Source organism: Haliotis rubra, unplaced genomic scaffold (assembly GCF_003918875.1).
Source record: "Haliotis rubra isolate DU_JTF1 unplaced genomic scaffold, ASM391887v1 Scf531, whole genome shotgun sequence".
Taxonomy (NCBI): Eukaryota; Metazoa; Mollusca; class Gastropoda; order Lepetellida; family Haliotidae; genus Haliotis; species Haliotis rubra.
In genome coordinates, this window is record NW_025767226.1 from 522,506 (window position 1) to 548,454 (window position 25,949).

The window sequence follows — 25,949 nt, forward strand, 5'->3', positions numbered from 1 at the left end:
GGAGCCTCGGGGGCCTTCGCCCCCCTTGTCGCCTCACTGGGTGCCTCCCTAGACCCGGCTGATTTTCAGACCCCGACTAGTTTTCAGAGTTTTTCTCAAAGTTTCATTCCTGTCCCTGAATAGTTTTGGCTCTGGCCAATAGGAGAACATTGAATATAAACTGGTAGACAAGTACAGCTCCCCGATGTACAGAGATATCCAAAACAATCTTCCAATGATGACAACCACCAACTTTAAGTCATCCACATTTACATGGTAACAACATCATTTTGAGCGTTTAAATAATTTTCTGTGATGTTATCTAGTTTTCATTATCACTGTTACCTTGATGACGCGAAGATGTGGCAGAAACTTTTTAGTGGAGGGTCACCATGGGGATGAGTAGTGATTAAGAAGCCAAGTGACGTCACTCTTTCATAAACATTGTGGTGTGTATTATTGCACAGCTACGGTGAGAAACATATAAAATTTGAATCTATTTGACCATAAAATGGAATGATTTTATGGGGTGTAAGAAACAGATTACTGTACTCATGTCTGTCAGATACCATTTATCTTATGAGTTGTCTCAAAACGTATTTAATGACCTTATTTTGAAGGTCACCACAATGCTTTGATCACTTTTCAAACTCTTCTTAACGCGATATCTCATGAACAGTTGTACCCAATATCTTCAAATTTGGTGGGGCGGTGGGGTAGTATAGTGGTTAAAGCATTGGCTCGTCACGCTGAAGACCGGGTTCGAATCCCCACATGGGTACAATGTGTGAAGCCCATTTCTGGTGTCCCCCGCCGTGATGTTGCTGGAATATTGCTAAAAGCGGCATAAAACCAAACTCAGTCAGTCAGTCAGTCTTCAAATTTGGTGACAGCCTACACTGGGAGATTACACAGACACCAGTCGATTTTGGTAGCTTTGACCTTATCTTCAAGGTCACCACGACACTTTTACAACTTTTCAAACTCTTCCAAATGCAGTTTGTCATGGACTGATGTATCCAATGTCTTCAAACCCATGAAGATCCGGGGTAGAATAGGTCTTCAGCAACCCATGCTTGCCACAAAAGGCAACTATGCTTGTCGTAAGAGGCGACTAACAGGATCGGGTGGTCAGGCTCGCTGACTTGGTTGACACATGTCATCGGTTCCCAGTTGCACAGATCGATGCTCATGCTGTTGATCACTGGATGGTCTGGTCCAGACTCGATTATTTACAGCAGGAATTTTGCTGAGTGCAGCGTAAAACTAAACTCACTCCAATGTCTTCAAATTTTGTGACAGCCTACACTGGGGGATTACGCAGATATGGGTGCCCTTGAGATTTCATTGACCACTTTTCAAACTTATGTAAACATTGCACCCAATAAAATCTCATAGAACATTGCACCCAATGTCTTCAGTTGACAACATACATTGGGTGATCATGAAGACACCAATCACTTCAGGCATCTTGTATGTGACCAAAAAAGAAAGAGTAGTAAATATGTTATAAATATTTCATTCTTCTTTAGCGGCGGGGAATATTGCCATATTAGTGGCAAACACTTGTTTGTTTTGTTTTAACAGAATAATGAACTAGTTATAGCCCGCAAATATGTAACGTCAGTAAAAGTTTGGATATTAAACAGCTGAATACAATTCATTGTGAGACTATAGGGAGGATAATTGTACATCCCGACATTGGCATTTTCCATACTGAATGTTGAAAATCATTTCGCTAAGTTGTATTATTGTGTTGTGTGTGGGAAGACATTTTTACAGTGTCAGCTTTATTATCATGCTATGTGTCATGCCATCATATTGTGTATGGTCTCTACCCCAGATGTTATAAGAGTGTGACAGTGTTTCTTATGTTTTCAGCAAACACCATAAGATCCACAGATTAATGATGGAAGTTGAAATCCTCAGAATCCTTTCCCTGTCACTGAAACAAATGGAATCTGTTGAAGCGGTTTGCTGAAGAGATCTCAAGAAATATTTTTTATTGACACCTTGGAAATAGGTGATCTCAAGAGAGAACCTGTACTTGGAACCTTGGAAACAGGTGATTATTTGAACCTGTTATTGGAACCCTTGAAATAGGTCATCTCATGAAAGAACCCGTTAATGGAACCCTGGCATATAGTGGCAACAGATGGTTTGGAGTGATCCAACAAAGCAGTCTCAAATACATGTTGTGATAGCTCGGGAACATATTCTAAATCGCGTGTGGGGCGGTGGGATAGCCGAGTGGTTAACGCTTTCACTCATCACGCCAAAAATTCCCCATGTGGGCACAATGTGTGAAGCCTATTTCTGGTGTCGCTCACCGTGATATTGCTGGGATATTGCTAAAAGTGGCGTAAAACGATATTCACTCACTCACTCTAAATCGGGTGACTTGGAAAGGGACATGCTCTGTAGTGGAATCAAGACTTATGAGTGTGCTGAATGTCAGAAAACATTCACACTGTCAGATAATCTTCAGTCACACATGAAGATTCCTAGTGGAATCAAGCCTCATAAGTGCTTGTGTGTGAAAAAACATTGCGTAATCTGTTCATCTGCAGGTACATATGAGGATTCACAGTGAAATCAAGCCTTATAATTGTTGAATGTGGGAAAGAATTTACACAATCAAGTAGTCTGCAGACACACATTATGATTCACAGTGGAATCAAACTTTATGAATGTGTGTAAATGTTTTCCCAAATTTACACAATCAAGTAATCTACAGACAAATGAGGATTTACAGTGGAATCAAACCTCATCAGTGCGTTGTGTATGAGAAAACATTTACACTATCAAGTGAACTTCAGAGACACATGATGATTCACACAGGAATGAAGCCTTTTGAATGTGTTGAATGTGGGAAAACATTTACACAATCAAGTAGTCTGCAGAGACACGTGAGGATTCACAGTGGAATCAAACCTTATGAATGTGGTGAATGTGGGAAACAGTTTACACAATCTGGTAATCTGCAGGCACACATGAGGATTCACAGTGGAATCAAACCTTATGAATGTGTTGTATGTGGGAAAAGATTTACACAATCAACTAAATTGCAGACACACATGAGGATCCACAGTGGAATCAAGCCTCATGAATGTGTTGAATGTGGGAAACAATTTACACAATCAACTAATTTGCACGCACACATGAGGATTCACAGTGGAATCAAGCCTCATGAATGTGTTGAATGTGGGAAACAATTTACACAATCTAGCAATCTGCAGGCACACATGAGGATTCACAGTGGAATCAAGCCTCATGAATGTGTTGAATGTGGGAAAAAATTTGCGCAGTCGGCTAAACTGCAGAGACACATGAGGATTCACAGTGGAATCAAGCCTTATGAATGTGTTGAATGTGGAAAAAAATTTACACATGGAAGTACTCTTCAGAAACACATGAAGATTCACAGTGGAATCAAACCTCATCAGTGCATTGTGTGTGAGAAAACATTTACACAATCAGATCATCTGCAGAGACACATGAGGATTCACAGTGGAATCTACCCTTGTGAATGAGATGAATGTGGTAAAATATTTACGTATTCCAATATTCTGCAGGCACACATGAAGAGTCACAGTGGAATCAAACCTCATCAGTGCAATGTGTGAGAACACATTTGCACAATCATTTCATCTGGAGGTACACATGAGGATTCACAGTGGAATCAAGCCTTAAGAAAGTGTTGAATGTTGGACAGAATTTACAAAGTGATGTCATCTTCAGAAACACATTAGGATTCACAGTGGAATCAAGCAGTGAAGACTTATATTAAATTATCACTGTTTGGTTTGGGAGAGGACACCCTGCAGAAACACGTAAGGAATGAAAGTGGAATCCCATCTTATCAATGTGTTGAATGTGGGAAAACATTTGCACTGTCAGATACTCTTGGCCAGTAAACACTTCAGAGGATTCGCTGTAGAATCAACTGGTTGTTGGGTTTTAGTGTTATGTATATAATACAGTGCATATATATTTCGTCGTACACTTCCATATTCCCATCCCAAAAGTGCACGTTTTATCACCAAGTAATTCGTAATCAAAAATGAACTTTTGTTGAACAAGACGAGATTACCATCATACCATCCTCTTTTTCCTGTCGTAAATGCCATGGTCAAGCGCTGACAGATGTAATGTTAGCTCATGGCGCAAGTTGACCGTGGCTACATTAAATAGAAAATCAAGTACATATGAATATTTCTTTTTAATGTTTCGACACACATGTATATCCCCTGTAGTAGTATAGGAAATGACAGTTCTATTACAGGTACTCCTGAGCGTTATATCTGGCAAATTCAGCTCCTGGCGGTGGGTTGAAAAAGGGTGGGGTGGTGTGACTCAGGGACATCCCATGGGTCCCTTCTTTTTCATGTTTATTATCATTTTTTAATAATCGTAATAGCTTGAGACTATGTTAATAATTGTTATGGATGGGGTCTAACATGAACCAATCAAAGTCGGCTATGGAGTAGGTTCCTTATGGGGCAGAGCGGTCGTTGAACTTGAGGCTATGATCGACTAAAGCATCCATTAGAAGTTCTAACTGTTCGGTACCCACCTGACCTAAACTATTGTACAGAGTAGTCAATTAACCTCAACGAATTGCTTGGTGTAAAGCTGAATAAATATCGATCCCTTTGACGTCCACCTGATGGGAGCAAGAAATAACGCTCTCGGGGTTATCAGTAATAGAACTGTCATTTCCTACACTACTTCAGTCTTTGTCTAGTTTTATTCATTTTCCGTGTTTGATCTGTATATGCAGGTTAGATTCTCGTTCAGTAGCCTAGATTTCAGGAGCTTAGCCACAAAATCAGTTCCGAGAATTTATACAATTATTTTGAGCAATGGTAGGTAGTTGTAGGTAGGTCAATTATTTCGTATTTACAAATACGATAGACCTCCGATCAAATAAAATTCGAGTAGAATTACCTCAGATACGCGCCCACTGAATAGATTTAAAAAAAACAACATTTGTATTTTGGTATTTCACCAACATGAATAAGTATTTGAATAATGATATGAAATGTCCAATTTCCCGTGCAGTTGTATACCGTACAGAAGAGTTTATGTGCGAATCACATTACTGTAATCATTACAAAATGGTATTGTCTTCTCCCCATATTACCCATAAATATACATTAAAACCCGCATAGTTTAAGCATGCAATTGCTGTCTTCATTTGCTCATATTTAGCTCCAAAATTTTCAGAAATACGACAATGACAACAGCGCTGTCCTAGTGCATTATTACATAGTCATTTAACTATGTTATTGTCTTGTTTTATAAAGCACAATAATGTACATTCCGACATCTTTTAAGTATAGCATGACAGTATTACATAATCTACCTTAGTTGCTTAACTCCGTATATATGGAAATTGCCAATAGCAACATCATCATTCGAAACACATTTACCGTAGTCACCCAAATAATCCAGGATGAAACAAGGTAGTAGTACTCTAACTAAAACTATATCTTCTGTCACCGTAGTTACATAACTTTATATCACTGTCTAATACCATCTACCGAAAGTTTTGTATTGAGAAAATAAATGTTAACATTGCAGTTAAAATGCGTACCAGAGTCAAATATAATATGTCCAATCTGAGCACTTCGCACTGTTTACTGCATTTGGTCAATATAAACAAAGTATATAACTGGAGAACAGGATGTTTTATAATAGTTATTTTTCCCATGACTTTCTTTCCATGACTTTTTTCCTATGACTCTTTTCCGAACACCCTTCTAGATGGCTTCTTGTACGCCGAGAACAAGGTGAAAGTAGAAAATGATGATGTTCAAGTGACTTCTCATAAGTGTTATCTGTGCACTGACAAACATGTGATGTAAAATAATATGGTGCTTGGTCTCATGTTTGATAGGTACATGTATATAAATTATTGTTTTTGATAATATTCACAAGTAAATGTGACAGGGCAAATATATGTTGATGTACATATATTTTGATGCAATATGTCATAATTTAAAAACATAATTGATTACATGCATTGATAAAACTATAGTTAATACCTAATGTTGTCTTTTTTGTCTGGGCACATACCAGTTAAGTCTTATGCAACCAACTATAAAATGTGTTGTTTTAAGCGGTCTGTCTTTTGGAAGGTGTGTCTTATGGGGAGATACCAGGTACTACATAGCATAATTGGTATAAACCCTTACTGTAATTAAGGCATTAGGTACGACATACCATAATAGTCATAAATCCTTACCCTCAGCAACGCATTAGGCTTGATATACCGTAATAGTCATAAATCCTTACAGTAGTTAACAAACTAGGCACACCATGCCGTAATTGAATTGTCAGGCACTTCACTCCGTACTTGTCCGCTGAAATTGTTGTTGATGATTATTTTATCTGTGTGGTTATGTTACTTATCAGTACCGTAAGGGGTGGGTATTGCAGAGAATTTTCATATTGCGATATGTATTGCAATATATTGCAAGGATTATTTTTTTTTAACAAAAACTACTTATAATCGAGTTAATGCTTGATTATAAAGCAAAAACACAACAAAATCACTATGAAGATTAACCTTTTATAAAAACGTTTAATCATGACAAAATAAAAATGTAAGTAACATTTGGCACTAATGAAACAGGGAAAAGAACAATTAAAAAAACGGAAATATCCGAAGATTTTCGAGTGTTACGAAGTTTTCCGAATGCATGTCAAAATACCAGTTTTTGATCAGTATAACGCAATACGTATCGTTTTCATGTCTGAACCGGTAAACTGGTTATATTGCGCAGCCCTACGTAGTTATTCAAGGAAATTGTTTGTATTATGTTTCTGGAAGCAGTTACCGTACATACTCTATTATACCACACATTGCTTATATTACCTGACTTAGATTGAAATTGTAATAGGATATCAATGTCTAATTTTGTATGTCATGACATTATGTATGAATTGATGCATTTGGAATGAAGTGTTAGACACATACTTGAATAAACTCATGGAACTCACAGCTCTCTCTCCTTTCTTGTTTCAAGTCATGCTTCTGATAGCTAATTCTCCAAATTGAGGCCTGACAGCACCTTTAGTATACTTATCGCTAAAGGTCGTCTTAACAAAAAGCTGTCTTAATTACATTGCAAGGTTAAAGATTGATTAAAGTTCTCCAGTATTAATATAGGGTAACTTGTAGCAATTCAATGCATACTGTCCAAACTTTCATAACTTGGAGAAGGTGGAACACAACAAATATCTGCTAAGACAGACATTTTTAATGAGTGTCGCACTGCCATTGTACCTTTCCATTTTATTGAGTGAGCTTTGTTTTACTCCACTTTTGGCAATATTATAGCAATATCATGGCGGGGGACACCAGAAATATGCTTGTCACATCGTATCTATGTAGGGAATTGAACTTGGGTCTTCTACCCCACCGCTACAATTGCCTATAGTATGAATATAACATCTAATGAGATGCGTAATCATTACCATGGTTCCTTTATTTATTCTTAAGCATTTAATCAAAGGTTAATTCTTTTTCATATATTCCTCCTTGGGGTACATATAAGCATTTAAATGTCCATTCCAAATCCCTACGTCAGTTGTAACAATATTTGAATAAAATATTTACAAAACAAAAAACTATGTTTTGTCTTGTGAGACCACCCCTACAGGGCCCAAGGGACCCCTACAACCAAGAGCAGGTAACTCTAGACTTTAACCTTGTACCTCACTTTCCATGCTTTCATTCTATCGACCTGACCTGTGTCCTTCAACAAGAGTTGAGTTGAATTCCCTTTATCAAAAGTGGTTCGGAAACAGCTACTGTATGTATGGTTCTCTTTTCTTCCCTGCATGGGCGATTTAGAGATTGTTTCTGAATTTTTCTTACATCTTTTGTTGTAACTTTGTTTCCCGCGTCCGTCGGCATGTCATGGGCTTGTCAAGATGACGGACAGGAACCTTTGCTATGCTCACTTTTTCGTTGCCTTCCTTTAGGGTTTTCAATGCTTAGTGTGGTTATAGTGTATTTATGTGTATGTTTGTGTGTAATTGCGCTTACGTTTAGCAGGTTAGGGTGTTTTTCCGCTGCTAGCATTTTATATAGATACACCGATAGTCGTATTTTATAAGTCATGTTGCAGTGGCTGCAGCCTGTTATTATCTGCTATTATTCATTTGGGTGCTTTCATTATCTTTCATGAGTGTGTTAGTTATATAATGTTTAGCATTAGTTGCTTGTTTCGCCCATGCATGTTTTTATCCGACGCCGCGCGTTTAGCATGAAGCGGGGGATATAGTTAGTATTAGGCTCCGTCCGTACGTACGAATTGGAATATCTTAAAAACCGATGACTAGATTCTTTTCATATTTGGTACCTAGCTTCATCACAGTATAAGAAAGGCCCAAGTCAGGTTTGGTGACCTTGACCTTCATTTCAAGGTCACAAGGGGACTTTAATGTTTTACCTGCATGTTAAGCTATCTCAAGAACCGTTCACTGGATTTTCTTCATAGTTGACACCAAGCTTCATCTAGGGAAGGCGCAGGGCACAGTTGAGTTTGGTGACCTTCACTTTATTGTCAAGGTCACAGAGACACTTTGAAGATTTCAGCATATTAAATTGCATGTTATGCTTGTCAGCGAGATACCTCAAGAACCTTTCACTGGAGTGTCTTCGTATTTGACACCAAGCTTCATCCAGGGAAGGAGGAGGGCCCTGTCGATTTTGGTGACCTTCACTTTATTTTCAAGGTCACAGAGACACTTTGAAGATTTCAGCATGTTAAATTGCATGTTAAGATAGTCAGCAAGATATCGCCAAAAATGTTCACTCGATTGTCCCTGCGGCAAGCCCGTGAGCGTATCGCGGAAGTGCTGTGCCAGGTGGCTGTACCACTACAGGCGCCCAATCATGCGGAGTTTTGGCTCCCAGGGGAGGCATTTGCACCAAGCTTGGTTGCCAAGGCGAGGCTTCGCATTTTGCCATCACTGGTAAGCAAGGTAGTCAATCCTCTTCTGACTGGTTCCTGTTCGCGTTTCGATCTGTTAGATGCTGGCAAATGGTACCAGTTAGGGGAGCAGGCCCTATTCAAGCCTCCAGTGGTGGACGAGTGCGTGTACGCCTCCATCACACTTGTTGGGTCATCCTCTTCCTCACTGGCTTCGGCCAGGCAGGGCAGGTGGCTTCCACCTTTTCAGGCCAATGCCCCCATGCTTAAGTCTGCATACCGTCCCTTTACCAGAGTGCGGCGTGGCGGTCCACTCTGCCTTTCTGTCAGCTTTGCAGGGGCAGTAGTGCGGGAGGCGGCGGTGGCAATGTCTACCTTCAAGGATTCTAAACCCTTGTTGGAGCACCCCTCCACTTCTCACCAGCAGCCTTCGCCTTTTAGCTCCTCTTATCCTTCCGCCCCGGTGAAGGAGCCTGCCAAATGGACTGTTCCATTGCAGAGCAAGAGGGCACGAGGCAAGGGCAGGCCTGCTCAGTCGCAGCAGCCTTTTCGGAGCAAGGGGAAGCCAGCCCCAGCTTCCCGTTGAGTCTCTCCCCCGTGCCCTTACTGCCTCAGGCACAAGCAAGCAGAGTACATTTCTTTATGCCAAACGTCCCTGTAGGCGTCCGGCTGTCACTATTCCTTCGGAAGGAAGCAGCCACATCAAATCCCTGGGTCCTGTCCAAACTTAGGGATGGTCATTTGCCACAGTGGAGGTGAGATCCACCATCCCTCTCCGGGATTCGGCAAACGCCAGTGCCAGCCTCCAGAGAGAAGGCGGACGTTCTCCATGCCAAGGTTCAGTCTCTCCTGGACAAGGCAGCCATCGAGGTGGTTCCGGAAGGTCAGCAAGGAGAGTGGATTTATTCCACTTACTTCCTAATCACCAAGAAGGACGGAGGGTTCAGACCCATTCTGAATCTCAGAGGACTGAACAAGCTAATAGAGGTGCTGTCTTCGAGAATGGAGACACTGCGCTCAGTGATCTCATCCGTTGAGACAGGGGATTGGCTCACATCAATTGATCTCAAAGACACATACCTCCATGTTCCCATGCACCCCGACTTCAAGAAGTACCTTCAATTCTCCTTCGACAGGAAGTGCTACCAGTTTCGTGTGCTCCGCTTTGGCATCTCCACGGCGCCAAAGGTGTTCACCAAACTTAAGCTGATCCCAGATCCCAGCTAGCCAGGTCACAGGGCAGGTGTTGTTACCCGTACCTGGACGACCTCACCATCCCTCTAAGTCCTGGGCGACCACTCAGTCACAGGCCTTGGGTCGGAGCAGGAAGTCAGCTTGCACATCAATGTGCTAGAATTGAGAGCAGTCTGCCGGGTGTGCGAAAGCTTTGTGGAGTTTGTTTGCGGCCGTGTGGTGAATCTAGAGATGGACAACCAGACGGCTATGACTTACATCCTGAAGCAAGGCGGCACAGTGTCTCCGTCACTCCTGCAGGAGGCATGGCAGTTTCTACTGTGGTGCGACCAGCTCGACTTCTTGTGCTCCTGGCACCGCTTCTGGTCGGCTCAAAGCTGGTTTCTGGTAATCCTCAGGTTTCTGGCTCAGCCTCCTGTACTATTACCTTTTCGACTGGACCTACTATCCCAGAACGGAGCGCCCCGCCCGAATACCAGGATTCAGTGGGTGGCTTGGCCGCTGTCAAGAATTGCCTACAAGCGAGAGGAATTCCTGCACCACTTGCAGACACAATTCTGGCTTCGCAGAGGAATTCGACAAACTTCAATATGAGGATAGATGGGCCTGTTATGCGTGCTGGTGTGTCAGCAGGGTGATCCTGATCCCTTTTCTGCAGATTTAGTCTCAGTGTTAGAATTCCTCCTCGATCCCAATGCGAACGTTCTGCTGACTTTGTAACCCGCACCACTTTGTAGTGCTAGCCCATCTTTTTAAGGTGTTTGAGCCTGCTCCACCCTTGTCACATGACCAGAGACAATCCCTCTGATTCGTTTAAAGTTACATCATTCGATTGTGTCATGTCGTGCGTCGTGATCGGAAATACTCCTCGGTTGACATCCGTTTAATTACTACTTTAAGAGTCTTTTCTGTTCTGTTACTGACAGTTATCATGTTTTCTATCCTTTAATTTATTACCAAGCAGTAATAGCATTGATTCTATGACGAAATAACCGTTTACAGTGGACTCTGTCAATACCGCATCTGTAAACACCGCACTCTGTCTACATCGGCACAAAGTTTCAGTCCCGGCAGAAATGCACGTAATTATCATTTAGAAACATCTGTAAACATCGGCATCTGTCTATTCAGGATATCGGCATTGTTTTTCAGTCCCAACGAACAAGTTGTTATGAAAATGAATCTGTAAAAACCGGCACATGAAAGACGGCGTAACCCTTTGATGAGATTAGGTCCAAATGATGTAACAACACAATTCGCTGTGACTCCCGAGATTATTCAGAAACGGGAAGTGTTAATCAGCATCTTGTTAATCAGTGAGTGGTACGTAACACTTACATAGAGTAATTAATACATGTAGTGGGCAGTGTGACTGTAAAAACAAGCAAGTGTTTACATTTTGTTGATTCGCGGGTATTGACTCCCGAGATTATTCAGAAACGGGAAGTGTCAATCAGTTTCTTGTTAATTAGTGAGTGGCACGTGTCACTTACATAGAGGCTTAATCGTTTGATGGCGGTATCGCTCGAAAAGCTCTGAACATCAACAATATCACTGTACTCTTGCCGAGAGTATTTTCACATTTGTAAGAAGCGATTTTATTGATAAAGATTGGTTTCTTACGACGCTTTTCACTACAGTCTGCTTATAAGGGTCGTGGATTGGTCAAAATCAGACACGTGACCTAAGCAGCCAATCATATTATGGAAATGGATACCGTCAACGAAAACTTTTAGACGAAGGTTTTTGGGTAAAATAATTCTACATGTATTCTGAACATATTAAGCAAGACATCGCTACCTATACGTAAATTATGGAACTTACTGGACATATCGTGCTAGGTTATGGCCTAAGACAAAAATGCTTCATGTATATATTTTCGCATTAAGCATCGCGGTCCGGGGCCAAGACGGAGGCGGCGAAAGCCGAGATGTAACTTGTCAGTGACTTGACTTACATTACATGATCGCACAAAAAGATGGAAATAGTAATTTTATATGTACGTTTGACAACTTTTATGAATGTTATTGTTGATTTCAATTTATTTAATGATTTCCTCGATGTTTGAAACATCGCTATTTTGCTCTTTGACAATGCTATTGTAGACCCGCTGCCGAAGCATAAACAAGAATCGTTGTTTTCAATAACATTGCGAAAAATAGTTTATAATTTTAATTCTGCCGATAATATATGATCAGTTGAAATTTAATAAGAGTTTTCAGACATTTTTATTTGAATGAATCAACATGAACGTGCATTCAGACACTGCCTTGTTTCTTATTCAAACATCTTGTTAATGCTGAACTTCCGTGTGTGCAGGCGTCATAAGCGAACCTAGCTAAACCGGCACTCTGTCAAAACCGGCATTTTTATTTGGTCCCGACTGATGCCGGTATTGACAGAGTACACTGTAAACCACAGTTCTAACGGGTACTTGAAATGCCACGATTGTCAAATGTGCAACGTGAACGGCAGTTGGCATGTTGCAAGCGGGAAGATCAGTTATTGACGTTGCAAGAGCAATGGGATGCAGCCGTCGTACTGTGTATGACTTGTGAGGTTGTCTACAACAAACTGGCACCACTTCTGATCGCCCAAGGTCGGGTCGTCCACGTGTGACGTCCACGAGCAGAAGACCGTCAAATCATCCTACGTCACCTACGTGACAGATTTCTGCCGGCTACACGAACCAGGGCTGAGATGTTTAGAGGTCGACTGTCCTCAAAGACCATTCGGAAATCGGTTGCGGCTGCCAATCTCAATTCTCGACGTCCATATCATGGGCCAATATTGACGCCGTTTAATCAGCGTCAACGTCTGCTGTGGGCCCAACGTCACCCTCAATGGACCCAGAGAGACTTGAATCGAGTCGTCTTTAGCGATGAATCCAGGTTTACCCTCAGATTCGCTGGACGGCAGGCATAGAGTCTGAATGCCCAATGTTGTGTACAGGGAAGGCGACAGATTCGAGGCGGAAGTTGCATGGTGTGGGGTGCTTTCTGTGGGAACAACCATTCCCGACTTCTGGTCATCCGTGGAAACCTCACAGCTGCTGCTTACAGCGACCAGGTGCTCACCCTGAACTCGTTTCATGGCGGCTCATGGCCCCAGGTCTACAGTTCCAGCATGATAATGTTCGGCCGCGATACCACAGCGATGTTGACACGAAATTTCCTTCAAAACGCTGGAATCAACGTCATGGACTGGCCATCGAGGTCCCCTGACCTTAATCCAATAGAGCACGTTTGGGATGTACTTGGGAGAAGGCTTCGTGGTCTTAGGAACCAACCTCAGAATTTGCAGGAACTTGGCGCTGCCTTGCAAGAGCAATGGCGCAGAATCCCCAAGCACGTGTTCACAAGCATCAGGCAGTCGATGAGCAGACGGTGTTTGGCAGTGGTGAATGCGGGGGGGCGGCCATACACGATATTGAACTGAGACATTTCGCATTTTTATTCTTGTGACTTGACATTCTGTATACCCATGTTTTGGAACGGCGGTGTAGCCTAATGGAACTGATTATGGCACTGTCAGTGTATCGAGTACATCACACAGATCTCAGCAATGAAATAATAACAATTTAACCATCTTACCATCTCTTGTTCTTTTATGGTGCCCTGAAGAAAGAATAGAAGTTTCTTTTTTTTGACTCATATATATATATAGGTCAAAAGAAAGTCAATATATATATATATATATATATATATATATGAGGGTAACGCTATTTTTCAGGGCATTATCATTTGCAGAAGCCTGATGTCTTTCATTAACTGCACTATGAAAGAAGGCAGTTGAAAAGACCGAGGACCGATGATAATGCTCTAAAAAATGGCGTTACAGTTATTATAGCTAAAATGGATATAATTTTTCATAAAATAACAACAAACGGCATCGGGTTTGAAGCATTTTCTGCTAACAACAAACGACAGAGGTCACTGACACACTTTCTACAAATATGCAAACGTCATTGAACAAATCAGATGACGTCACTATTGAGAGTAACGACATTCAACCTTGACCTTTGCCCATACTACCAGCCGCCCTTTCTTTCAGTGCTCAACAACGTCAGAGTTCCAGTCGATGTTTTCATTGCTGGATGTACAATTGTAAAGGTTGGCACCGGCAAGCAAGCGCATAATGGCACAGGTACATGTGACGAATGTGAGTCAGAAATGTCGTCAATACTGAACACACGTTTAAACTACCGTAGGTGATTGAACATCAAGAGCTGAGCTCCTTATGACGTCACCTAACAACGGGCATGATAATGAACCGTCGTCAAGCAATTATGAAGTATCATTTCTGATAATACGCGGCGTTTTAATGATAATTCTATCCATTTCAGCTATAAAAGCTAATATCGTCTCATAAATTTTACATCGAGGGAATGGGCAGAGTGAGTGGAGAGAGGATGGGTATTTTCATCTCCATTTTTAATTTCCATAATAATTATATATGTGGTGTGTGTGTGTGTGTGTGCATATGTATGTGTCTGAGTGTAAGTGTAAATGTTTGTGTGTGTGTATATATGTTTCAGGTGTATATGCACGTATGAACATGTCTTAGTGTATGTTTGCGTGTATCTGTTTGTCTGCATGTGTTTATTACAGAAAAAGGACAGCTGCAAACCGCACCGCACATAGTTTACCAATACATATAACATCTGTAAATGTTGCCTACAGTTATGGATATGATTTCCTGAGAAATATTGAGGTCTTATCAATGTTTAGGTTATGACTGTGAATGAGTTTAGTTTTACACCGCACTCAGCAATATCCCAGCTATATGGCGGGTTATGACTGTAGATAAATGCAGCATGACGTAGAAGAGACAAAAGAATTCGAGAAGCACGAAGATCTCTGGGCAGACATTTCCGTAAGGAAACCGTCGAGCATCCCCCAATTGTCGATCAACACCCAGAAGTCCCCTCACCCCCCACAAGCTGTCGATCATCCTCCTTCATCTATACAACTTCTAAAATGCCTCTCAAAGACGTTATTCAACAGTTCTATCAAACAACGATCATCACACAACTGACGGTCATGACCAAGAAGTTATGCGAACCAATGATCACTCAGTTGCACACACACACACACACACACACCCCCTCAACTGCCAATCATCACCCAGTTGTTACCTTTACTATCAAACAGTTCCACCAACAATTGATGATCACCCGCGAGATCCACTAACCATTGATCATCACCTATTAGTTCCACCAACTGTCGATCATCACTCAGGAGTCATCCCAACTGTTGATGGTTGGTGGAACTCCTGGATGATGATCGAAAATAGGGAGAACTACTGGGAGATGATCGACAGTCTGAGAAACTACTGGGTGATGAGCGACAGTTGGTGGAACTTCTGGGTGATGATTGATTACATTTTGACAACTTTACCTGCTAAATCTCCTGCAGCATGTAACAAGCCATGACTGGGCGAAGTGTCCTGCAATATGTGAAACATGACTGGACCAAGTGTCCTGCAAAATGTGAAACATCACCGGACCGAGTGTTCTGCAAGACGTGAAACATGACTGCACCAAATGTCCTGCAAAATGTGAAACACCACCAGATCAAGTGTACTGCAAGATGAAACATGACTTTATTTAACCCACAATTATAGGTTTCTGGTATTTTTGACATGTCTTTCTCTGTTAATGATATGGTTCAGACACACAATGGATAATTATCGGGAACGTCGAGATTTGAACATCTCAACACCATATCACCAGCTAATTATTAACATTGGCACTGACGAGATAATTCTTTGACAAGTTGACAATTCAAAATTAGTGAAAGTTCATGATACAATTAAAACAACATTTATACAAATGAACTGGTAAAAGTTACTGCCCATGCACAAACTGTATCAGTATGACTGTATTGACATGAAGGAAGCTGATATATTCCTAGCACAATAATTGTACATTCAAATATCCAAGAGACATAACTCTGTATAATATAACATACTGCGAAATGTGAAACATGACTGGACCGAATGTCCTGCAAGATCTGAAACATAACTTGCCCATGAGTGTCCTTCATCATCACCGGACCGAGTGTATTTCAACATGTGAAACATTACCGGACCGAGTTTATTGCAACATGTGAAACATCACCGACCGAGTGTCCATTAACGTTTGAAACATGACTGGACCAAGTGCACTGCAGCATGTGAAAGATAACTGGACCAATGTCCTGCAACATGTGAAACAGCACTGAACTAAGTGTCTTGCAATGTGTGAAACATAACTTGATGAAGTGTCCTTCAAGATGTAATACATCATCGGACCGATTGTACTGCAACATGTGAAACATGACTGGAGCAAGTGTAATGCACCTTTCCTACACCATTTTGAGAACATCATCATAATAAATGGCATCTTACATGCCTGGCTAGCTATTCTTGAAATCCTGGGTGATGATTCGCAGTTGGTGGAACTGCTGGGTGATGATCGACACAACTAGCCACTAATCTCATGCATATGCTTGAATGCTATTTAGACAGTTCGGAGCAGCGGTCATCTGACCTCTAACTCCCTTTCGTGACCAAATCCTCTTGTTCCAAGACAAGCCGAACGGCGACTTCTTGAGGTTACGCAAAAGGGGCGAGTGGTGACGAATACCCACATTCACTAATTCTGTGAAAGCTCTCGCGAAGGGCAGGGTTATTTGGTTTGTTGTTTAACTTTGCTCTCACCAATATTCCAGCTATATGGCTTCAGTCGGTAATTAGGGAGTCTGAGCTAGACAATCCAGTGATCAAGTGGAAAGCAGCATTAAACTGCACAAATGGAATGCGATGTCATGTGTTCACCAAGTCAGGCAGCCTTACCATCGCCTTTAGGGCAAGCATGAGTTGATGAAGTCTAGTTCCACGAGGGTGTCCCAAATGTTTCCGGCCTCCCGAACTAATCTGCAATCTATACTACCCATCAAAAGTTTAGACTCACCCCTGTTAACAGATTACCCTATTTCAATTAACTTTTGACTACTTGAATAGCCCGAAACTAATGAACTTTTCACATGTGTGGAATAAGGCATAACTCGAAATACTGTTCGGCATATTCGTAGCCTTGATGCCTAAGGATTTTGAAATCCATACCTGGTACAATTTTGGTGAAAATGATGAAAATGTCATGAAATTGTCAAGCCAAACGCAGCCATGAGCATGCACGGTGTGAGCACGTGCATCACAACATGTTGCAGTATGAACCTCGTGCATTTCACCTGTACACGGTTTGAAATTGATTCAGTGAGGGTAGGGGCTAAATTTCACTTCTCCGCCAGCATGGGTCGAGGGAGAAGTTTGTCAAATGCAAAACGACATGAAGCCTTGGCACTCTTTACAAGATGGGAAATCACAACGTTATGTAGCCAGGCGTCATGGTGTATCCCAGAAGGCCATTTCCAACCTCTGGACACGCTTTCAACAGATCTAATTCTGTCCAGGATCGGGCCAAGATCGGGTAGGCCACAAGTGACGCCGCAACAGGATGATCGTTACATCCGGATTGATCGTTTCAGGAGCCGACACATCACAGCCACCTCAGTAAACGATACGCTCAGACACGCCACTGGACGCCATGTTTCTGTATCCACGATAAGGCCGGTTACGCCGAGCTGACTGGCGCGGCAAGACGCCCTGCCGTTAGGGCCCCCCTTACACCCACGCCACCGCCGGGCTCGATTGGACTGGGTTAATGGGCATTTGAGATGGGGTGCAGGCAGATGGTCACGTGTGTTGTTCACCGATCTAATCCAGGTTCAAACTGCACTTCAACGACGGCCTAATACCTGTGTACAGACGTCAGGGAGAACGCTACGCTGACGCTTAACGCTTGTTGAACACGCATCATTTTGGAGGTGGGTCCGCTATGGTCTGGGGCGTATCTCAATGACTGGACGAACCGATTTAGTGGTAGTGGATGGGAACTTGACGGGTCAGAGGTATCGCGATGAGATTCTCGCCCTGTGGTGCTTCCTTTCCCGCGGCCATGCCAGGCCAGGCTGTTCTGCAAGATGATAACGCTTAGGCCCCACAGAGCTCGAGATCGTAACAGCGTGGTTGCAGCAGAACAGGGTTAATCGTGATGGAATGGCCAGCTGCTATCACCCGATCTCAACCCCATAGAGCATGTGTGGGACATGCTGGGACGCCGTGTTTACGCCAGAGTTCCTCCCCCTGGTAACCTTGACCAGCTTCGAAATGCCTTGTTACAAGAGTGGCAGAACATCCCCCAGAGGCAGCTTGGCTACTTGGTACGTGGCATGAGACGTCGGTGCGATGCTTGTGCCAGAGCCAGGGGGGGACATACCCATTATTGACTTTTGAAACACACTTTTTCACAGTACCCATGTTTACGGTTCTTTACAAAAGTTTTGAGGAATGTACACGTCCTCATTTCATACGGATTAAAACCATAAATGAGTGATGTTGTGTTTGTTGCTGATTTTTGAACACGATTGCTATTTTCCTCCAAGATACTGACATTGCCATAACTGAGTCTAAACTTTTGATGGGTAGTATATATAAAAATTGTTGTGCATATCTTTCTTTCAACATAATCCCCCTCCACTTCAATGCACTTGTTCCACTGTTTCTCCAGCATATTCAACCCGTCTGAAAACCATTGTTTGTCACATGACCCTAAAACAATTTAACAACATACGGCAACATGCAACCTATGACAACATATGACAATATGCAACATACGGCAACATACTAGGACAAAATGAAGTCCAACACACACAAAAGTAGTCCCGGCAGAGGAGTACTATACACAATGACAGTACGGGACCAACAATAGTATAGCAATTGGGAAAAAAGGCCCGTGGATTCCCTTTTCAACTATTTTTCAGTGTGTTGGACTACGTTTTTCTCGTTTTTTTCTGTATACAGAAAAAATACAACATATGGCAACATGCAGCCTACGGCCACAGAAGACAAAAAGTAGCCCAAAACACAGAAAGGTAGTCCAGCATGCAGGAATATAAAAAGTAGTCCAACACACAAAAGTAGTCTAACACATAAAAGTAGTCCAACATACAGAAATGCAAAAAGTAGTCCAACTGTAGGAACATATATGTGCAATCCTTTTGTCAACAATAGGTGCTTCCTTCTATTCTGTTGGCTTGGGCGGATGTAGAAATCGGCTATCTTTCGCTCTAGTACTTTTGTATGGAAGGTTCTGGTGGACACGAGTTCCCCATGTTTTGCAACTTAATAGAACCAAACTTCTTCGTCGTCTCTGGAGTTGGCATCTCTCCACACAGAGCATGTATTTCTTCCATGTCCGAAAATTCATTTCTACTTTGTTTTTCATACTTCTTTTGTTTTCTATGCATACAAAATATACAAATGCCCACATGGATCCCAAAAGACCAAGCTTGGAGTTTGCTTGGATTTGCTTGGAGTGTGCTTAGATTGCTTGGACTTGCTTGGATTTTGATGGATTTGTTTGGACTTGCTGGGAGTTTGCTTGGATTTTCTGGGAGTTTGCATGGATTTTGCTAGTTTTTCCTATTAATTCACAAACCTAGGACTGGAATCTACAGCAAACCCTACGCATTTTGTTTGGAGTTTGCAAGGATTTGCTTGTATGTGCTTTGATTTTGTTGGATTTTGCTAGTTTTTCATGGAAATTGCCAAAACATAGAACTGGAACCTAAAACGAACCAAGGTATTTTTGCTCGGATCTTGTTTGGATTTACTTGGATCTTGCTTTGCTTTGGAGTTTACTTGGATTTGCTTAGATGTGCTTGGAATTTGCTTGGATTTGCTTGGAGTTTCCTTGAATTTGCCTGGAGTTTGCTGATTTTGCTTGGATTTTACTAGTTTTCCTTTTCTTTGCTTCATACGCTTTTTGTTTTCAGTGTATACAAAATATTTCAAAATACCTAGGATGGATGAGAAATCCTCTATTTTTCGCTCTAGTACTTTGCCTGGATTTGCCTGGATTTTGTTTGGATTTGCTTCGAATTTCCTTGGATTTTGCGAGTTCTGCATGGGAATTGCCAAACCTAGGACTGGAACCTAAAACGAACCAAGGTATTTTGCTTGGAGATTGCTTGGATTTTCCTTGGATTTGCTTTCCTTGAATTTTGCTTGGATTTTACTAGTTTTTCCTGGCAATTCCCAACCTATGAGAGGAACCTAAAAGGAACCAAGGTATTTTGTTTGGAGCTTGCTTGGAGTTTGTTTAGATTTGTGTGGAGTTTGCTTCGATTTGCTTTGACTGTTCCTAGTTTATCCTGGGAATGCCCAAACCTTTAAACCTGGATATTTTGGGATCCATGTGGACATTTGCATATTTTGTATGCATAGAAAACAAAAACGTATCCCACGAAGCAAAAACTTTCGGACGGAGATACACGTTCTACGTGCAGAGATGCCAACTCTATAAAGCAAGAAGAAGTTTGGCTCTACTAGATTGCGGAACATGTGGAACTCCAATACGGAGTTTCAAAAGTAGTTGAAAGGGAATCCACAGGCCTTTTCCCCCATTGCTATACTATTGGTGGTCCCGTACTGTCATTGTGTATAGTACTCCTCTGCCGGGACTATTTTTGTGTGTGTAGAACTACATTTTGTCTTCTTTGTTGCCGTATGTTGCATATTGTCATATGTTGTCATAGGTTGCATGTTGCCGTTTGTTGTTGTTTCTTCTGTATACGGAGAATGGAAGACAAAAAGCAGTCCAATACACAGAAAGTGGTCCCGCGCTGCCATTGTGTATACTATTCCTCTACCGGGACTTCTTTTGTGTGTGTTGGACTACTTTCTGTATACGAAGACAAAATGTAGTCCAATACACAGAAAAGTAGTCGGAAAGGGCCTCCACAGACTTTTCCCCATTGCTTTAAAATTGGTCCTGTTGTAGCCCCATCATGTATATTACTTTGTACACATGCGGGGAATCGAACCTGGGTCTTCGGCGTAATGAGCAAACACTTTAACCAGTAGGTTACCGCACCGCCCCAGTCTTATCCGTCTCAGCTCTTATATGTGGATGGAGCACATTGCTAACAGAGGTCGCGCAGTACCGAGTAATTGATGATGTTGTTCTCCAGCAACTGATGACAGGGTTCCCCTTTTGAAACATTTTACATTATATGAATTAGGGTTTGACTGAAAAGGATGACTTTAACAATTGTGTACATACTATGCTTTAATGCGTTCAAATGTACAGCTAACAAGCACCCTGGTGTGCGACCTTGACCGTGGCAGTTTCATCAGATCTGTATGAAAACAAACAATTGTTATTGTAACAGACATTATTTCAGGTCTACAATAACATGATGTTGGGCTGGGATATTGCTCCATGTGACGTAAAATAAAACAAAATGCCACTTGACGTGCGTTTTTGCATGAGTTTGTGTTGACATCGGTATATCCTTAACTTCTGTAGTACATACTTACCTGTGATTGTGGGTTCGGATCCTGTAGGTTCGGATCACAGATTCGATCTGGTATCCAGGTTTGTCTGCACCAAACCTAAACTCGTGGGTTTCACCAAAGCTGTAAACGTCAAGGACCAGTAAACAAAGGATTTTCTTCCCACATCAAGTTCACACGCCTACTCCTCGATGTTATAATAGTACTGTTCCAAACTTCCTTAAACGTATTATGTAACGTCTCCCATTATAGTATGTAGAGCTCTCTTGCTCGAGGTGGCACAAAACAAACAAAAAATAGCATTGCAAAATGCATGCATGTGTTTTGGTAAACGTATCCAACCTTAGAATCAGGCTGAATTTGTCTCACGGGTAGTTTTTTTCTCTATATACGCTTGGAATATTCAAAATGAGCTTTCAGCCTTTGTATTTTGGCAGTTCCAAACGACCGATGAATATAACTGCAGCAAAGTAGGAGCCACGTGACTATATGGTTAATCCGAAATAATAACAATCCGGTAGTGGCACTATATTGGAGCACGTGTCCTCATGTTTGCAGAGGGACAGGTTTATTTTAGTTTCACTCGTAGTACAAAAAAAACACACACACACACACACACACACACACACACACACACACACATATTGATAAGCTGCGACTAGTCGACTAATGATCGACCAATGAGAGACATCGGAAACATACTGACTGACTGACTGACTGAGTTTGGTTTTACGCCGCTTTTAGCAATATTCCACCAACATCAGGCGGGGGACACCAGAAATGGGCTTCACACATTGTGCCCATGTGGAGATTCGAACCCGGGTCTTCGGCGTGACGAGCCAACGCTTTAACCATTAGGCTACCCCTCCGCCCGTCGTAAACATACAAGTAGGCTACTCAAACACGAGTATAAAAATAGAACGAAATAAGATATTCATAAAATACATATTTACAAAATACAGTAATATAAAATGGCTATGTAAGTTAGCCATATATGGAGATGAGAGTACCGTAGTTGAGATGCGAGTACCGAAGCATGTCTCTAATAGACGGAGGTATGGTCATCGTGATGCTCTTGAAATCAGCTTCACCCCCAAATCATGTCCTTCTCACTAAATTTCTGGATTTACTCCGGTGCCTTTTTTAAATGTTTTTCTTGTTGGCCGCCATAGAGGTGGAATACTGCTGTATGCGTCGTTAAACAACAACGAACCAACCAACCAAATGCTGTTGGTTACATGCACGGCAGAACGTTCATTTCACATGTATTGGCGTATGTCTTCCCGTTAGCTCCACAGACCGGTGTGTAGTTCAATGGACATATTCTCTGACACAGACGAATGTCAGCAGCACCAACCGCTGTAAAGTAATGGAATTAATTCCTGCCAGGTCAGCTAAAGGCCAGTAGTATAACATCTGGGGCTTGAAATCGCGATCCAAATATTTTCTTCAGCCTTCTAGATTAAGAGAGATAAAGTGATCGCAGATATAATTTTATCTGTAGTTAGATTATCAAGAACAAAAAGATCACAAAACAACAAATTATCAAAACACAATAGTACACATTTTTTAAACTTTGGTTAAACAAGCCAAAAGCAGACCACAGACCACATAAGCTCGTAACATCATGTAGACTATTGTGTGAAATGAACAACTGTGGGTTGTATTGGTGTTTATCTGTTGTGACCTATTTATCTACAGTTATTATATTTACACCCCTAAAGAAACACAATCAGTTACGTGTCTTATTCGGCATTGACCCACATTTCAGACACCACAGTTTTCAGTAGGGGTGACTATTGAAGGGGGAACAACTATTGCGATAGTCCATTGCAACATATACTATTGCGACAGGGATAGTACACGTACACTGCCCAGTTGTTCTTTCATTTAAGTGAGTGAGTTTAGTTTTACGCCGCACTCAGCAATATTCCAGCTATATGGCGGCGGTCTGTAATTAATTTAGTCTGGACCAGACAATCCAGTGATCAACAGCATGAGAATCGATCTGCACAATTGGGAACCGATGACATGTGTCAACCAAGCCTCTTACGACAAGCATGGGTTACTGAATTCTCATTCTAACCCGACCTTCACGGGTGTTATTGCGATAGGGATAGTTTATTGCGACCAACTATTGCAATACTATAGCAATAGTTTTTCTCTCCTTGAATTGTCTCATTTGAAGTCATTTCCCAAATGAATGTATAGTTTATTTGAAATAAAAACAGAATGAAGTAGTTTCAGTGTCTTTTAATAACTGACAAGAAATTTGAATACCACAAATTAAACAGTTAACATGTAACAGGGTCGGATAACTTTAAACCAAAGTGAACGAATCTGTGTCCCGTTTCACAAAGCTCTCGTAAGCCTAAGATCTTGTAACTTTCCTCGTAGCATTCCTACCTCCTATTCTGTACCATTGACTTACGATAGTCGTAGCGCTACGAGAGCTTTGTGAAACGGGACCCTGGTAATACCTGTATTTTATCAACAAAAGTCAATTGCTAAACTATCGAGAGTCATACATGCCATCGATACATCGATAGTTTTTCGTTTCTGCCATTCAATAATTGCTATCTGAGACACAACATCGATACATCGATAGTTCGATAGTTCGATGCATCGCCCTAGTTTTCAGAGACTCATAATCTTAAACCTTTGTCACGCTCTACCACGTTTCCATGGAGTTGGCACGGCGTTGTGAAATTTCTCAGAGCATCGTGGGATCGGGGGGAAATTTTGAGAAAGGTTGCACTTTTATTTAAACAACGTGTGGCGGACAACAACGTGTAACGTAAGAAAATGGCACGGAACCACATAACGTCGACTCCTTCCGCATATAGTTCGTACATGCAGGGAATTTATAAAAGGTTAAAGGCTGTGTTACGACGTAATCTCCAACATCAGATTTCGGACTTTATGTGTGGCCATTAATACGACCGACTGTTTCCTATCACTGAGATAATTTTCAAACCAAAGCAATAGAATTATTCCAGTTATTCCTATGGATTCAAGTTTTGATACCACCCCTGCGTGCCAAACTCGGATAACTCGGGCTTCTTTACCCTCATCTAATGCCTTTGATAAAAATGATAAAGTTCAGGTAAGTGGTACACTGTGGAGTCCCCGGGTTTACATCCAGACTTGAGTTTCGATATGATCTTTCCTTGACCTTCCGTTGTAAAATTGCCCCATTAACCTGTTACAATTTTCCCGTGAAAGGGTTTGATTGTTTACAATTGAAGTCATTTGCTTTTTATTAGTAATAACTTAGTAACGACATGATATGGAACCTCAAGTAACGATCGTTTTAAGGACAATATACCAATGTACTATACAGTACTGACTGACTGGTATCCAATTATGACAAGTTAAGTAAAATGTGTTACCATTGACCCCAGTCTCCCCTTATCATGGGAACAGAAAAAGCTGTGTAATCTTGATAGGATACAATACACTGTCGATGTCATCAAACATAAGACTTTATCAACCCATTTTATACAGTTGTGTGGCATGGTACACCTTTATGCCAAAAGTGGTACCAATCACGCCAATGAAACAATTATTATCTGGACAGGACATATTTCAATTTATACACTCTTCAAGAAAAAGAAACGCATAAGTGATATTGAGAATATTGGACTCATGTAGCAAAAACATTACAAATATCCTATTTCTTTCCAAAACATCATCATTGTGTGTAAACAGCTTCAGCGCCAAAATGCGGCAATATTAACTTTTCCCTCTTTTTCAGAAGCGTTTGAAGAAATATTCGCCAAAACGTCACCAAGAAAACAGAAAATTTGACAAACCGGTACATCATCGAAGTCCTTGCACGTCACATGCTTCCGATTATGAACCGACAGAGGGAGTTGTTCCAGCATGACAACGCTACTTCACACACAGCACGCGTCACGGTCCGATACCTTGCCAATTCTAACGTCAAAATCTTGTCACGGCCTTCCCGATCATCAGATCTAAACCCGATAGAACACCTATGGGTTGAACTCGAGCGACGTTTATGGCAACGTCAAACACGCTTCAGACACTTCCACAAGGGGCCATCGTATTGCAGGAAGAGTGGGGAAGAATTCCGCAGGTTTCGTCGACTTATCTGGTCTGTGCCGAGATTGTGCCGAGCAGTAACTGCTGCCAATGGTGACCATACACAGTACTGACTTTGACGCCATCTTGTAGACTCAAGTAAACAGAAACACAACAATAGAGGCTGCTGTTGTGTTGGCGAACTCTTTATTTATAAACGTGTGAATGTTAAACCTTCACGTAAATATTTATGACATTTCTTACGCAACTCAAATAATTACAATGTACGTAAATTTTTATTACAATTTGCATATTACAGTTTTAGTCAATTTTGATTACAACTGACGTTTTCATTACAATATTTACGTCAAGAGTTATTAC

General features: G+C 41.5%; 1 long non-coding RNA gene across 1 annotated transcript; it reads right to left on the reverse strand.

Annotated features, from left to right (window-relative positions):
• Nucleotides 1–358: 358 nt before the first annotated feature.
• LOC124253108 lies at nucleotides 359–24,735 on the reverse strand. The gene is made up of 4 exons (XR_006892101.1): nucleotides 24,724–24,735; nucleotides 8,637–8,642; nucleotides 6,600–6,607; nucleotides 359–446 (listed from the first exon to the last, which is right to left on the reverse strand). It is a non-coding gene; the product is annotated as an uncharacterized LOC124253108 (long non-coding RNA).
• Nucleotides 24,736–25,949: the final 1,214 nt, after the last annotated feature.